The sequence below is a fragment of the Lepus europaeus genome, chromosome 15 (assembly GCF_033115175.1).
Source record: "Lepus europaeus isolate LE1 chromosome 15, mLepTim1.pri, whole genome shotgun sequence".
Taxonomy (NCBI): domain Eukaryota; kingdom Metazoa; phylum Chordata; class Mammalia; order Lagomorpha; family Leporidae; genus Lepus; species Lepus europaeus.
Window position 1 is genome coordinate 73116013 of NC_084841.1, and position 17789 is coordinate 73133801.

The following is a 17789-nucleotide window of genomic DNA, read 5'->3' on the forward strand; positions in this document are numbered from 1 at the left end:
TACATGCATGCCCACTCCCTTGCCAATCCATCAAGCCAGACTCAACGTCAGTGAGGAGTATGGGTTTTTCCCTCTGATAAAATCCCCTGGTTAGCTGTGAGAGAGTCGCCACAGCCTCTACTGTTGTTAAGATGATGCTTTCTCCCTGCTGGTTGCCAGGTGCCCTTGTGGGAGGCTCGGGAGAAAGAAATGTGCTCTGCCTTCATGGGTTAGGTTGGTACCCTGCCTCCCACTAAGGCTGCAGTCCAGACTCAAAGTCAGTGTGGTCTGCAAGGTTCTCACTGAGGCAAAGTCACCAGTGACATGGGTTGCTGCAGGCTGCTCTCACCTCGCTCTCAGAAGCTGGCATCTTCTCTAGCTCCCAGGTGTTGGAGTCACCAGTGGTGTCCCACTCACTGCTGTGTGTTTGTACTGTCTGTGCTGCTCCACGGAATTTCTTCTTTCTGTAGAATTTCCACTTAAAACACCTCTCCAACTCTCCCCTGGGAATTCACTTCCTCTGCTTTTCTTCTGTTAACTTCCCCTGATCATAATTAGCACATCTTTTCCCTATTCAGCCATCTTGGAATCCCCTGAAGTATTTCCTCAATTGCTGTTAACACAGAAATATATCCTCATGACTGCTGCTAATACTAAATAAAGGAAATTGAGAAAATTTATCACTTGGGCAGATATTGCTGCTCAGCTGAAACATTAAAGTCTAGTTCAATTCCCCCCCCCCAAAAAGTTGTGGGAAATGCATTTCTTTCTAATGCTTAGTTCCAAATTTATTTTTCAATGTTTTTGATGTCTTTGATGTTTTTTTCCTCTATTTTAAAAGAATTTTTATTAACATGTACTATCTTCCCATTGTTAGGGGGCACAGTGCTCTGATTTTTAAAAAAAAAAAATGATACATTGGGGCCGGCATTATAGTTATAAGTCTGCTTAAGCTACAGCATACAATACCGGCATCTCATATTATAAGGCCAGTTTGAGTACCAATTGCTCAGCTTCCAATACAGCTTTTGCTAATGCATCTGGAAGAGCGGCAGAAGAAGACCAAAGTAACTGGATCCCTGCCACCTTCATGGGAGACCCCGGTGGAGTTCTGGGTGCCTGTCCCCGGCCTGGCCCCATCCCAGCCATTGCAGCCATTTAGGGAGTGAACCCGTGTATAGAAGATCTCTCTCTCTCTCTCTCTCCCCCTCGCTCCCTGCCTCTCCCTCCCTCCCTTCTCTCCTTCTCTGTCACTCTGCCTTTCAAATAAATGAATAAATCTTCAAAAAAACAAAAAAAAAGACAAATTAACTAAAATATTTCCATTTAGTATTTATATTCTGATCTTTGAAATATTTTGAATAGTTACTATCATTTGATGATATTTTTGAGGGTGTGAATTTAGCAGATGAAAAAAACTATGATCTTAAAGAATTACAAATCAAACTATTTCATTCCAAATATTATAGAAGTTTTGATAAATGAGAATATCTTCCCTCACATATTGGGAATGAGATAATTAAAACAATAAGAAAAATGGCTGAAAGGACAGCAATTTATTTCATTTTAATCCTCAGTCTCTGTCAACTTGTTCATAAAATTCCCACAGCGGCACAATGAAATGATGAAAACAGCTAATATTAACAGTGACAATCAAACATTTATCAGAATTCAGGATGGGTCTACCCTGGGTACAAGACACACAGAGCTACATGCCGCTGTGGGCATGTTGTCTGCTGCTTGTATGAGAGTTAGACCCTTGCCCTACCGTTAAACTAGAGGATATTACCTCCCCAGTTACCTAGCTTCTAGCTTATGGGGTTGGTACAATCTATCCAAAAAAAAAAAAAAAAAAAAAAAAACTAATGTGCCAACTCTGTACCATGGGAGATAATTCTGGTGCTACCTTTATTATTTTATCTGAATACAATAGAAATTAAATATATACTTTCAGATTACCCTATGTGCTAGACATTAGAAAACAACGTTATCTGATTTCATAGAATTTGTAACTTAATAGAAGATACAGATAAGTAAGCAAGTAATTATAATGCTGTTTTGGATGATGTGTTACTAATAAATTAGTAAGACTAAGAGGAGTATCATTCAGGAAGCACCTCACCCACTCTGAAGCTTCACAGAAAAACCAATATCTAAATCTGGATTTTCTCTCATATAACTGGGCAGTCACTGGTTGGAAGTAGAGGAGAGGTAAAATCAGATCTAGAAGGACCTGCAATGTCTCATCAATTGTTCAAACATTAATAACCATATTTAGAATCAAGTTAAGAGTTTAGTTCACAATATTACCATTTGACTAGCAACATAAGAAGCAAGCAAATAAGTAAACAAAGGCAGTAATTCTCAATTTCCATGTATATGAACTCAACGTGAAGAAGAGTTTGATTGTTTGATTGTATTAAGATAAGCACTGTGATCTAGAATTTTAGTTATTTTTTCTCATATCTACTATAACCATATTTTCTGCTTTGCCTGGACCAGCTGGTTGCTCTCAAAAGTGTCCTTTGGACCCAAATATGTGGTCACCTTTATAAAAACCCCCAAATCACCATGATGAAAGCCATATGTGCTCCATTCTGAGTTGAGTCAGAAATCAGGAACTAAATCAAACATTTCAACATGAGAGAATTTTCTATAAAACTATTTTAACTAAATTATCAAAAAATAGTGATTACAGGTAACAACTTAAATTCTTAAGACTGGCTAATCATAGGGAAGAGATTAAAATTTTTATAGTTCAGTAACTTGGAGAAGGCTCCCCAAGAAGATAAATATCAGGTTTGAGAGAAATGGGTGTTAACAAGTAGATACTGATGTCTGTGAGAGTCTGATATGGGGCTGATTCTGTAAGAGGTGTGAAAAAATGTAAATTTGATTCATTTGTCCACTGTGAAATACTGCACACTCACTTGCTGCTCATTTACTGGCACACTGCGGAACGTTTAAATAAAAAAAAATATTTGTATTTGATTTTAAATTGTGACCCTACATAGTTGAAGATATCAGATTACCATCATTAATAGTATTTTTTCTTAAAAACCTGTATTAAAATGCATAATTCAAAAATATATAAAATATTAGATTAGACATTATGGAGCAGGTAAATACTTCTTATAGGTCTCTGAAGACAAATTTATTTGATCAGTTTTTCCCTATATGAAATAATTTAAGTGTATTAGATAGATGCATGTAAGCATTCTGCTTTCACAACATTGAAATTTGCTCTGCTCTGTTTTTATTGCAGATATACATTTTTACACACATAGTATAACTTTAGTAAAGCTGATTGAATTTTCACCTCATTGGCAAGCATGGTCATGTTTCTTCCTTTGCATGTCCTTCAGGCCTCATCAGAGAACAAAGTTCCAAGTGACTTCAAAGGGTTTTCTGCACTCAGAGCAGCTCTATGGGGCATGGAGGAAGAAGAGAAATGAACCGACACCGAAGGTGCAACGAAAGGTAAAACTCAGCATCACCACCGCTCTTGGGCTCAGCAGCAGCTAAATGACTGCACCTGGATATATGATTCTCATAAGTTCACGAAGAAAATGATGGTAGGCATTTAAGGCAGAAAATAAACCCGAGTTCATTCACTGGGGCCAGGAATTATTTTTCCTAAGAAAAGTAGCAAATATTTCATTATTATCGTGGAAATATGCCAGTTTTCATGTTTAGAGAAGGAAATAAATAAATGAAGTATAAAATGCAAAGGCAACATATCAAGCTAGCTCACAGAAGATGCTCAGTCTATGCTGGTTTGATTAAAAACAACAGCCCCCCTCAAGGTCCAACACTGTTTTAATATTTATATTTACAGTGGGATGAGTTCTAGGGTTTATGAAGAATTAAAGGCAAATTGAGAAACATTTAAAAGATGTGCTATATATCCATTTGTACCAGCCTCTTTCTTTTCTGAAAATTGGCTTTGGGAAAGGAAAGAAAGAATAGGAGCAAAATGAAGAATGGACTTAGGTCCTCTGCTTTACAGAGGAAAATAGAAAATGTGACCTAGAGTTTACATGCATTTCAGTGTTAGAAAGAACACAATATCTGACAATGAAGTGATTTATAATTTCATGTAGATGATATATGCAATTGATAACAAATTAACAGAAGCTTGAAATTTCAGAAACTTAATTATTTGAGTAATGTTGATTTGATATTGACTGATTTGAAATTTATTCTCTCCCAATTAAGAAAAAATAGGCTTTTCATCTCTTCCAATTCAAATATTTGCATTTCTGGATTTCTCAGCTCTTCCTTTATTTACCTGAGGGTTCCTTCCTCATCAGTATGTTTAGTGTTCCCACTGAGAATGAAATGGAATTAGGAATCATTCTAAATGCCCTAAAACGAGAACAAGTTTTCCTTCTGCTTTGTAGCTCAATGACTGGATATCTGCTGCCCAGGAATACTTGAGAGCAGTCAATACCTCATTTTTCATGCTCATCCTCTACAAAGTTCCCTGCTAGAATGTCACTTGTTCTGGGATGTGTCTTAACAATATTGACAATGCAGACTGATATTTATATAAATCAATAAGACACACTGAAATTATTATTTCTCCAGTCATTTCTAAAATGATTGTTTATGTAGTAAAATTAGATGGATGTGTTCTCCTAAAACCAGCATGTTCCCAAGATCTTTGTCAGTATCAACTTGCTTTCTCTATGTTGTTTTAGAACCATTCTGTCCATTTTATGTATCCTGCATTCTACTTCTATCCCCATTAACAGGCTCCACGTTAACAAGAGATTTAGATATTATCAGCCTCTGGGAATAAAATTACATGATTAGAAGAAGAGATTTGCAGTGGAGTTCCTCCTTCAGAATATTAACTTTTTGCCTTAATTTCTGGGATGTGCCTCCTGGATATTGCTAAGTGTACAGTGTTCTTTGTCTCTGACCATTTTCCAGATGTCCAGCAACTCAGCTGTGTTCTCATGACAACGGTTGCTGCTAACATCCTCTTCACCCTTCACTATTTTGTATTTAAAAATATGCTTATTTGAACAGCAGAGTGTTGGGGATGTGTATGTGTGTGTGTGTGTTTAGAGAAAGGGAGAGAGAGAGAAAGAGAGAGAGAGGAGAGAGGAGAGAGAGAAAGAGATGGGGCTTTCATCTGGTGGTCCGTTTCCCAAATGCCTGCAACAGCCAGGCCTAAGCCAGGCTAAATCTGGGACCTAGAAACTCTACCTTCATCTCCCATATGAGTGGAGCAGGGAGCCATGTACTTGAACCATCAACTATTGCTATCCCAGGTGCATTATTAGAAGCTGGATCTGAAGTGGCCCAGAACTGTCATAAAGGGTGCAGGTGTCACAAGTGGGCGTTGAGCCCACTGTTCCAGAAAGCTATTCCCTCAACCTTCACTTCTTGAAACTTCCTTCTCCCCAGTTTCTGATCCACTTGCTTGAGAGCATATGCTTTCTTTTTTTTTTTAAAGAGATTATTTTATTTATGTGAAAGAGTTACAGAGAGAGGTAGAGACAGAGCGAGAGGTCTTCCATCCGCTGGTTCACTCCCCAGATGGCCTCAATGGCTGGAGATGCGCCAGTCTGAAGCCAGGAGCCAGGAGCTTCTTCTGGGTCTCCCACATGGGTGCAGGGGCCCAAGGACTTGGGCCATCTTCTACTGCTTCCCCAGGCCATAGCAGAGAGCTGGATCAGAAGAGGAGCAGCCGAGACTAGAACCAGTGCTCATATAGGATGCCAGCGCTTCAGGCCAGGGCTTTAACTCACTGAGCCACAGCACCGGACCCAGAGCATATGCTTTCACAGCTCAGCATTTGACTCAAAATCCAAATCACCAGTTCTGATCCCTCTGGTCTATGTTCCATTATTTCTGCTTGAATAACCTGCTTTCACTGTGAAATTTAGTGCCTGAAACTTTGAAGAGGCAGTGCTAAAAATGCGGCCTAAGGACAACATTTTTGATGAGAGGAGAATTTTAAGTTGAAAACACTAACATTGTTTTCCAGTCTTGTTTTCTAATAAATAAATCCAAGAAAAAAGAAGCGTGCAAAAAGGAGAAACAAAAAAAGGGAAGAAGAAAGGGAGATTTGAAGAAAGGAAAGGAAAAAGAGGCAGAGAAAGAGAAAGAAGGAAGGTGGGAGCAGTGTTGTAATTGTAAGGTCACTGTGAGGAAAAAGGCAACGGCCGTGCAGGTACCTCAACAGCAACAAGAGTCAAACAATCGCATTGGCATGTGTTTTTCAGACGTCCTTTGTTAGCAGTCTTGGCACAATTATTGACAGCATTAGTGGGGTTATCAATACATTCAAAACAGATTAACAAAAACAGCTCCTTCCGCAGAGGCTAGCAAACATTTCAATGATCTATGTCAGAAAACATAGTAGTTTTAAAAACTGGTAGTGCTGGCGTTGTGGCTCACTAGGCTAATCCTCCACCTGTGGCACCAGCACCCTGGGTTCTAGTCCCGGTTGGGGCACGAGATTCTGTTCCGGTTGCTCTTCTTCCAGTCCAGCTCTCTGCTGTGGCCCGAGAGTGTAATGGAGGATGGCCCAGGTCCTTGGGCCCTGCACCTGCATGGGAAACCAGGAGGAAGCACTTGGCTCCTGACTTCGGATCGGTGCAGTGCGCCGGCCGCAGCAGCCACTTAGGAGGTGAACCAACAGAAAAGGAAGACCTTTCTCGCTGTCTCTCTCTCTCACTGTCTAACTCTGCCTGTCAAAAAAAAAAAAAAAAAAAAAAAAAGTTGGTAGTAATATCGGAAATGACCCCCTGAAATCTATATAAAAATGTGGACCCTTAAAGTTCCCCAGAAGTCCCATCTGGGGTGCCACCTATGTTACCGGAATTTGGGGTGCCATACGATATCACCATACACTTATTAATAATTCCCCAATATTAATAAGCCCTAGAGGGTTCTTGCCTAATATTTAGAGAAGAATTCTAAATACCTGCATCAATAAGCAAGGCAGCATGGTACATTTTAGGCTTTTATTTAGTGAAAAAGATGCATAGGAGAGTGAGAGCTTTATCTAAGAGAGAGAGGGGTAAATCTGGTTCCTACCGAGTGCCAGGAACCAGCCACGTGGAGGAAAATCAAGGCCAGAAAGCCTAGGGCAGGTGGCTATAGCCAGCCCTCTCCTGGCAAGAAACCAGGGAAAATAAGAGAGCGGACACACCTTGTCCCGTGTCCCAGGCTTTTAACCCATTTCCAAAAGGGAGTGGTTAATTAACTTGATTGGCTGGTGGGCACCCAGGTGTGGCCAGGTAGGAGCATGAGGTCACACAGGGGCGTGGAGAAGGTGTGGTCTTCCAGCTCACAAATATAATTGATTTTAACCTGAATGCCTGGCTACTTCATTAGCAACTGAAGGAAATCATTGAGGTCATGTGACATAATTAGCAATAGATTTTGGAGGACAAAACCCTCTAGAAACTTGCAGAACTGGGAAGAAACTGAAAGACACGGGTGGAGTGCCTGTAAAATGTGTGGCAATAGAGTGGAAAGGATATCATATTGTAAGACTTGCTGTGTCTCCATATTTGCTTCTTATCCAGTGTACCTTGGGAGACACAAGCTACATGAAATTCTGATAGTTATGTAGTCTTTCTTGGTTTTCTTGCTGTGATGGGACATAGACACTCAGCAGGATTTAATTTCTCTGGGAAGAACAAGTGTCTCAAGTTGTTAATTTATTCATCTAAGTTCCTCACAGTGGGTGATCTTTGCTTCATGTTGTAATGGTTAATATGAGCCATTTCCTCATGGTCTTCATCTAAAATTGCTGTCCTTAACACTGATATTCCTTCTTAACTCCCCCAAGTCTGTATGACACAACCATTTTAGTATTCCAGGCTAAAATTTTTAGAATCAGTTGTGGCTATCTAATGTGAATTTGCGCTCACATGTAGGAAACTCAGGATATGTCAATGTTCTACCTGATAACCATCCTTCCTCTAAGGCAGACAGATGCCAGCCAGGCTTCCTCCTGTCTGATAACTTCAGGGGGAAAACTCAGAAAGGAATTTTTTGTATTTACATCCAAAAAGTCCTTTGTTCCAGGAGGAGAAGAGATGGGAAGACAACTTATCCCCTTAACTAACGCCCCCCCCCCCCCCCCCCCCGCCCCAACCCGGCCTCAATGGGACTGCATGCTCAGCCCTCTGCCTCTCTGCTGAGCTGCCGGCCTGACCTGCCCAGGTGTATTCTCTCTACTCAACCATGTAACCTCGCTCTCCCCCAGTCTGAGTAACTGGGCATTCTCTCTCAGGACCTGTCTGGAGAGGTGCCCATCCGTTCTTACGGATGTCCCTTCCCTAATAAACCTTGCTATTTTGCTTTCCACTACTCTCTGTCTCACTCCTGAATTCTTTCTTGTGCAAAGAACCCTTGCCTTCTCCAGTAACATGTCCACTGCCATTTAATAAGACAACTGCTGTGCAAGCTTCACAGTAGTTGTAGAAATTCTGATGCACAGTTTACAGCCTCTGATGATTGCCTACAACGTTGTCCTTACCGATGTCAAACTCTCTTACAAAGTTTAATCCACGTAGAATTTAATGGAATTCAAATGTCATGGTTTTGTCTTGATTTTGTATAACAAATCTTCAATCTACTTTTCCAAATTTTATTTTCTAATGAAAACCAACTACTGTTAAGCTAAAAACACCTTATGTTTTAGCTCTCAATATCAAAATACTGTCACTACTTTTGAAGCATATTCTCACATTTAGTTTGTTTTTGGTACTGTTATGGGTGAATGGCAGGGTTCTTGTCTTCGTGCAAGAAAGAATTCAGGCATGAGACAGAGAGTAGTGGAAAAGTAAAATAGCAAAGTTTATTAGGGAAGGGACATCCGTAAGAATGGATGGGCACCTCTCCAGACAGGACCTGAGAGAGTGCCCAGTCGCTCGGATGGGGGGTGGGGTGGGGAGCGATGTTACATGGTTGAATGGAAAGATTACACCTGGCCAGACCAGGTGGGCGGCTCAGCAGAGAGGCAGAGGGCTGAGCACGCTGTCCAGTTGAGGCCAGGGGTTTTTAAGGAGATGGGTCTTTGTCTTCACACATCTCCTCCTGAAACAAAGGATTTTATGAATATAAATATTAAGAAGCTCCTATCTGAGTTTTCCCTTGAAGGTATCAGACAGGAGGAAGCCTAGCTGGCGCCATCCTGGGTTCAGAGGAAGGGTGAGCAGGACCCCCTAGACAATGAGGATCCAGAGCAGGGTGTTTGAAATGCAGATACTGGGCTGCATCTGGGAGATTGTGGAAGATTTGTCAGGCAGAAGGGGTGGGGACCCCCACCTGGCAGGTTATCAGGTAGAAGGGGGCAGGGCAGGATGTGAAGGCCAGGCTGCCCCTGAAAAATTATCAGGATGGCTTTGAGATTCAGATGCATATGCTGGACATAGATGTCTTCTCTTTAGGCCTGTTACACACACATAAGCTCATATCTCACTTCCTACCTAACAGTACTATATTGGGAAATGTGCTGATTCTTTTAAAAGACACTGTAACAGGTTAAATTCATTGCATTTAAACCATAGAGAATATTTTTCTTCCTCACTATGCAATCAAACAATTGCTGTTTTATTGACAGGTAAAGAAGGACTTGTGAAAATTGTGAAAATTTACCAGACTAACCTGCTAAAAAACTAGGAAGTTTCAAGAAAGATCAGTTAGAAAGTTTCAAGAAAGGTCAGTTTCTGGGAAACTGCAACTTAGCAGATAACAGGGAATACCAGTTTGGAAACCCCCCCCTTGTGCAATGGTTAAGATAAGTAAAACTGATGTGTACTATAAGATAAGTAGAACTGCTGTATACTAAGATAAGTGAAATTACTGTAAACAAAAACCCCCTTTCTCTTTGTATTCACTTGCTTAAGATAATTTTGTGGTTTTTGCCTTTAAATACTGCCTGTAACCCCTGTCTAGCACCTCACTCTCTCAGGAGGGAGGGGTCCATTTTGCGCAAAATGTAAATAAACCGCCTCTTGTGCTTGCATCGCCAGTGTCCGGAGTCTGAATTTCTGGGTCCCCAGGGTGCTACCAAGGACCCCGCCAGCTTTGGGTCCTTCAGTAATACCTAACATATCAGACACCAAATTCATTATTTTCAGCCAGCCTATTCCTTCTTTCTCAAATACACCAAAGTTCTCAATCAAATAATATACTCTTTCTCTTTCAGATAACTTGATGGATAATGGTCTTCTGTGGAGATTTTAAAATGAGAAATTTCATATATTTATAAAATGTAACTTAGATAGTATAGAGACATGAGAAAATCCCCATTGTTTCCACTGAGCATTAGTTAATGATATCTGGTCTCTAAATGGACATAAGAATCTGTCTCTTTAAGTAGCAGTATGTATACATGAGATTGCCAATTCTACCAAGTGGTGACTGAAAACAAGTAGTTTAACGATATTGGTTCTCTATTCTCTCAGTTGTAAAATCAAGTGTTGAAGCATATCTCAGAGTTCTTTTTAGCTTTGAAACTGCCATCATTAGTCCAGTGGGTGGTGGGAGGTCTATGAGGTTCATTCATTCTATAGCTGAGCAATCATACATACCCAATAAAGGACAAGTTGCACCCCCTCAACCCCCCACCCCCATTTCTTCCCTTTTGTTGAGTGCCTAACCAGACCTTTCTCAACTCCTTGCAATGCAAATGGAAAAGCAGATAAGTTGCACATGGCAGCTATGAAACAGATAAGAGGAAAGTCCCCTGAGGCTTCAAACAGCCCCTAACCTTCCACCAGCTGCCTTCTACCCAGCCACACACACACCTCCTCATCCCCACCCCCACCCCCCCGCCCCCAACCTAGTGGCAAATTCCCTACTTAACTGGATAAAAAAAGTCCCTCACCTGTCTGTTGAGGTTGGCCTCTGTCTCCTTTTTCCATCTCTTCTTTTCTGGGGGTACAAAAGGCCAGAACCCCGAGCTATTCTATACCTAACAATCAATATTCTGATTTCTAGTAATGATACTGTCCACAAATGCTGGTTTATCTTACAAGATTTTTTGCCACCTTGCATCTAAATTTTATATTGCTAAATTGAGAGAATAGTTACTTTAATCATAGTACTCTGAGACCCACTTACACTATTTATTATATAAATACTGAGATTATAATTAGCATTTCTCTTCAATAGCATTTGAATTTTCACTGAATTCAGTCTCCTTTCTACTAGTGTGGAATAGGAGAACCATTTTATTCTCTGAAAATAGAATGCATTTAGAAATGGGGAGAGAAACTGTGCTCCTCTGGCAAGATCCCCCGGGCTAAGATCCCAGCTTCATTTGTCTCCATTGTTTAGTGCTAATTTGGTTCAGCTTTGTTTGCTGCCAGTACAGTGTCATTTGAAATCCAGAAAATACAAAAAGAAATTACACCCTAGTAATTCAATGTATTTGGCACTTGGGAAATTCTAGACTCCTGGAAGCTTGATGAACTATTTCTATTTATGATATAACTAGTGGAAAAATAGCATTTTAATATAAAAATATTGAGTATATATCTGTGACATCTCCCATGTAATGCTAAATGCTATGCGTACCTAACTCAAATTCATAGCTATCATTTTTTTAGTGGAATTCTGAAAAATAAGGAAAATCTGCCAAATCTATGCTTACACAGAAGAAATGATTCTATTTTTATAAGTAGCTATTGAAATTGAAATATATAAGCACATAATTATTTTGGCATGGATTCTACAATAGATTTCCATGGACTACATATAAAAGGATATACTATTAGTAAAATTATCTTCTGCACATAATTGATGTATAAAAAGGAAAAAATTATTATAGTGGTGTTTCCACTAATGAGCTGTTTGGTTTACTACCAGATAAGAATAAGATTCTGTTTGGATCTTTTATTTCAGTTGCATGCAATTTCTTCCAGTGTTGGATTCATTTTTAAAAAGTTTCTTGAAGAATAAACATTTTTTGAAGAAACTCTACCATTTAGATACATTTTTTCTGATACTATATTTGTTCATAATAATGTAATATTAGTACAAAGAGAACACATTCAATGTAGTTCATAGATACAATTCTAAATATACATATATATATATATATATATATATATATATATTCCCTCTCTCTCTTTTTCTCTATTTCTCTCTTCTTTCTATTATTGGAGAAATCGCAGGGTTCTTGTCTTTGCTCAAGAAAGAATTCGGGCATGAGACAGAGAGTAGTGGGAGGTAAAATAGCAAGGTTTATTAGGGAAGGGACATCCGTAAGAATGGATGGGCACCTCTCCAGACAGGACCTGAGAGAGTGCAGTTGCCCGGACTGGGGGTGGGGGAAGGAGCGAGGTTACATGTTGAGTGGAGAGATTACACCTGGCCAGACCAGGTGGGTGGCTCAGCAGAGAGGCAGAGGGCTGAGTGTGCTGTCCAGTTGAGGCCAGGGGTTTTTAAGGAGATGGGTCTTTGTCTTCACACATCTCCTCCTGAAACAAAGGATTTTATGGCTGTAAATATTAAGAAGCTCCTATCTGAGTTTTCCCTTGAAGGTATCAGACAGGAGGAAGCCTAGCTGGCACCATCCTGGGTTTAGAGGAAGGGTGAGCAGGACCCCCTAGACAATGGGGATCCAGAGCAGGGTGTTTGAAATGCAGATACTGGGCTGCATCTGGGAGATTGTGGAAGATTTGTCAGGCAGAAGGGGCAGGGACCTCCACCTGGCAGGTTATCAGGTAGAAGGGGGCAGGGCAGGATGTGAAGGCCAGGCTGCCCCAGAAACATTATCAGGATGGCTTTGAGATTCAGATGCATATGCTGGACATAGATGTCTTCTCTTTAGGCCTGTTACACACACATAAGCTCATAACTGACTTCCTACCTAACACTTCTTTCTTTCTTTCTTTCTTCCTTTCTTCCTTTCTTCCTTTCTTCCTTCCTTTCTTTCTTTCTTTCTTTCTTTCTTCCTTCCTTCCTTCCTTCCTTCCTTCCTTCCTTCCTTCCTTCCTTCCTTCCTTCCTTCCTTCCTTCCTTCCTTTCCATCTTTCTTTCTTTCTTTCCATCTTTCTTTCTTAATAATCTATTTTTAATTAACATTTTGAAGGAGACAGCAATCCCATATGGGTACCAATTCCTGTTCTATCTGCTTCACTTCTGGGCACCAATTCCTGTTCTGTCTACTTCACTTCTGATAGAGCTTCCTGCTAATGCTCTGGGAAAGCAGCCAAAAATGGCCCAAGTGCTTGGGGCCCTTTCTTCACACATGGGAGACCTGGATGAAGCTATTGACTTCTGGCTCCTGGCTTCAGCCTGGCCCAGCTCTGGCCATTGCTGGGAGTAAACCAGCAAATGGAACATCCTCTGTCTCTCTTTCTCTCTTTCTCTCTCTCTCTCTCTCTCTCTCTCTCTCTGTAACTCTGACTTCCCAATAATCAAGTAGATCTTTTTTTAAAAAATAGCATATCCAAGCTATGGAAGATATGAAGACACAAAAGGGAATTTTCATTTTGATCTATTAATTGAACATTATTAGGTGCAAAATACATCATGTTTTCTTAGAACAAAGAAATTTTTAAAATATACATCTTTTAGGAAGTCAGATATGAGCTTATGTGTGTGTGACAAAGGCTTAAAGAGTTGACATCTAGGTGCAGCATATGCATCTCAAAGTCACCCCGATAACCTGCCAGGTGGGGGGTCCCAGCCCTTCCCCTTCTGCCTGATAACCTTCCAGGTGCAGCCCAGTATCTGCACTTCAAACATCCTATGGATCTTCCAGGAGGTCCTGCCCATCCTACCTCTCACTTGGGTCATGCAAGCCAGGCTTCCTCCTGTCTGATAACTTCAGGGGGAAAACTCAGATAAGAGTTTTTCATATTTACATCCAAAAAGCCCTTTGTTCCAGGAGGAGCAGAAGCAGGAAGGCAAGACCCATCCCCTTAAAAACCCCTGGCCTCAACCGGGCTGTGCGCTCAGCCCTCTGCCTCTCTGCTGAGTCGCCAACTTGGCCTGCCCAGGTGTACTCTCTCCACTCAACCATGTAACCTCACCCTCCCCCAGTCTGAGCGACTGGACACTCTCTCTCAGGTTCTGTCTGGAGAGGTGCCCATCTGTTCTTCTGTTCTTATGGATGTCCCTTCCCTAATACCTTGCTATTTTGCTTCCCACTACTCTGTCTCATGCCTGAATGCGTCCTTGTGGGAAGACAAGGACCCTGCCATTCTCCAGTAACATATCCACATTTTAATATGATGTTTTAGATGATTTTACTGACATGGAAAAACAATGGAGGTGAAGATATACTAGTATCCTTGAGGACAGCTGAGGAAGAGATATAGCCCCGAAAGGAGAAATACACAATTTACAGTGGCCCACCCCGATAGAAGTCAATGATAAAATCCATGTATGAAACAGGTTTGGTAATTAATAAGAAAATCAGACACAATCACAAAGAAAATGAGTTAAGAGATCTTACACTGAGATGTTCAAGTTCATCTGGGAGACAAGAAAGAGGATTTTGAATGAAATCAGAGCTGGTCTGCTCACCACACTTCTACAGAGTACCTCAAAACACTGGTTCTCAATGTGTGTTTTGGACTAGCAGCATTGGCATCACATGGGAATTTGTTAGAAACACAGTTATATAGTGCAGCCCAGAATCATTAAATGAGAATTTTACCCACTCCCCAGAAAATTAGTAAACACTCTGACATTTGAGGAGCACTACCTTAGTCTGTGGCTTAGGAACTGACATCAGAACTTGCAATATATCTTTCCATATCAGCAAAGATTCATAGAGAAGTGTAGTAAGTTCCTATTTCAAAAATTCTTTGGTATAGACAAAGTCCATTTTAATGAAAGCACTAAGAATTATAATCCCAACACTATTTTTTAAAAAAAAATTTAGTTAAGGCATACAAATTTCATGTATGTCATATATACAGATTTAGGAACATGCTGATACATCCCACCCTACCCTTCCTCCCACCTATGCTCCCATCCTTCTTCCTCTTTGCTCTCCTATTCCCATTCTTAATTTTTTCAAAGATCTATTTTCAGTTTACTTTATAATAATAAGGTTAACTCTACACTAAGTAAAGAGTTCAACAAATATTATGAAGAAAAAAGCATTGTCCCTCAACAGTAGAGACAAGGGCTGTAAACAATCATCAAATCTCAAAATGTAAATTTCACTCCTATATATTACATTTTAGGTACTCTATTAGTTACCACAGATCTAGGAAAGCATATGGTATCTGTCTTTTGGGGGGCTGGCTTATTTCACTTGATACATTGGTTTTCAGTAGCACCATTTTGTTACAAAATGAGATCTCTTTTTTATGGCTGAGTAGTATTCTACAGTGTTTAATGCCATAATGTCTTTATCTATTCATCAGTTGATGGACATCTGGGTTGATTACATATCTTAGCTATTGTGAATTGAACTGCAATGGACATGGGATACAGTTTCCACTTTCATATGCTGATTTCTTTTTTTGGGTAAATTCCCAGGAGTGGGATTACTGGGACACATGGTATATCTATGTTCAGCTGTCCAAGGTATCTCTATATTATCTTCCACAATGGCTGCACCAGTTTACATTCCACCAACAGTGGATTAGGATACCTTTTCCCCCACATCCTCACCAGCATTTATTATGCTATAGAAATATATATTATAAACCTAATATGTTTTTACTCAGTCTTTTTAAAAAATATTTTATTTATTTATTTGAGAGGTAGAGTTACTGACAGTGAGAAGTAGAGACAGAGAGAGAGGTCCGCCTTCTGCTGGTTACTCCCCAGATGACCTCATTGGCTGGAGCTGCGCCTATCTGAAGCCAGGAGCCAGGAGCTTCTTTGGGGTCTCCTACATGGGTGCAGGGGCCCAAGCAGTTGGGCCATCTTCTACTGCTATCCCAGGTTTATTCAGTCTTAGTTAAAAATAAAGAATATGTCACTTTTTTTATTTGCAAAAATAACATTGCTTTTTAAATGTTTTTATTTATTTGAGGGAGAAAGAGTGAGTGCACTCACCCACTGGTTCAGTCTGCATCTGTTCACAGCAGCCAGTTTGGGAGGGGTAAGCTGGGAGCTCATTCAGGGTTTCCCATATGTGTAGTAGGTACCCTACCTCTTGAATAATCATCACTGCATCCGAGGGTGTGCATTATCAAGAAGCAAGAATCAGGAGCTGGAGCCAAGGATCTAACCCAGTAATTTTGATGCAGGAAGCAGACATCCGAAACTGGCATCCAACTGCTAAGCCAAATGCCCACACCTCAAAATAGAATCTTACTTAGATAAGGCACTAGACCTAGATTTTGTAACACAAAGCCTTTATTGTCCTCACAATTTATAAGAATTAATCCTGGGCCAGTTATAGGCAGCAGGATGGAGGATATTAAAGGAAAGGGGAAAGCCTTTTTTATTTCAATATACTGTTCTGAAGTTATACACACCACTTTCAAATACATTTTATGGCTAGAATTTAATAATATGGCAACATCATGCTATAAAAGAGGCTGCCAGATACAGTCTTTATTTTGAGTAGCCATATGTCTAGCTAATGTTAGGGAGTTATTACCATAAAAAAGGAAGAATAGATTTTAGCCTAAATTTAGCAAAGAATATTAGGTGAGTGAATCCAAATCTCAGTGAGCAGATGACGAAATTATTGTCTAAATAAGCTTATTGCCTTGTAACTCCATTAGAAAATGAGAGTCAGCACTGGACCCTGAAATAGTAGCTGTTTTTCCTGCCTTCTCATAGATTAAATTCAGTACTGAGTAAATTCAAGTGACAGATTTAGAATTGGGATATTAAAATGTTTTTCCATGTAGTTGATGATCAATATGAATGTGAAATTTGGTATTTGTGAAACACAAATTTGTATTTGTATGTTCTGGAAAAATTTTTGAAAACTTTGAGACTAAGCGTTTCTAATACCATGATATAGTATACTTTCCTAGACCTTTTCAAAATAAATAAATACAAGCTAGGTTAATATGCTGATGGAGATGCCAGCATCTCATGAGTGTTGCTTCATGTCCTGGCTACTCCACTTCAGATCCAGTTCCCTGCTAACATGCCTGAGAAAGCATTGTTCAGTGGCACAAGTGCTTCGGTCTCAGCAACCCTTGTGGGAGACCCAGGTGGAGTTCCAAGCTCCTGGATTTGGCCCGGCCCAATCCTGGTCATTGAAGCCATTTGTGGAGTGAAACTGCAGATTAAAGATTCTCTCTCTCTCTCTCTCTCTCTCCCTTCCTCCACCATGTGTTTCTTTTATCTTTCTATCACTTTCTTTCTATCACTCTGCCTTTTAAATGAATAATATATATTTTTAAAAACAAAGAAAAATAGAAATTCTTATTTATATAAAAATTGGTACCTTCTAAATGAAATATGCTAAAAAAAAAGTAAGCTAAAAAATTTTCTAGGGGCTGGCACTGTGGTATATCAGATTTAGCAGCTGTCTGCAGTGCCACCATCCCATATGAGCACCAGTTCAAGTCCCAGCTGCTCCACTTCTGATATAGCTCCCTGCTAATGACCTGGGAAAGCAGTGGTAGATGGCCCAAGTCCTTGGACTCTTGCACCTACATGGGAGACCTGGGACAAGCTCCAGGCCCCTGGTTTTGGCCTGGCCCAGCACTAGCAGTTGTGATCATTTAGGGAGTGAACCAGTAGATGCTTTCATACTCCTCTCTCTCGCTCCCTGTGTCTCTCTTTCTTCCTCCCTTCCTCCCTCCCTCTCTGTATCACTGAAACCCTGCCTCTCAAATAAATATATAAATCATAAAAAATAATTTCTGAAAACCTCACTTAAATATACCATA

At 40.2% G+C, this 17789-nt stretch overlaps 1 long non-coding RNA gene across 1 annotated transcript in view; it reads left to right on the top strand.

Annotated features, from left to right (window-relative positions):
- Positions 1-9637, top strand: part of LOC133774558 (uncharacterized) — a 163414-nt gene extending 153777 nt beyond the window's left edge. Inside the window, exons 3-4 of the long non-coding RNA XR_009868088.1 lie at positions 3345-3459; positions 9575-9637. This is a non-coding gene — a long non-coding RNA (uncharacterized LOC133774558). The remainder of the gene's footprint in view (positions 1-3344; positions 3460-9574) is intronic.
- The last annotated feature ends 8152 nt before the right edge of the window (positions 9638-17789 follow it).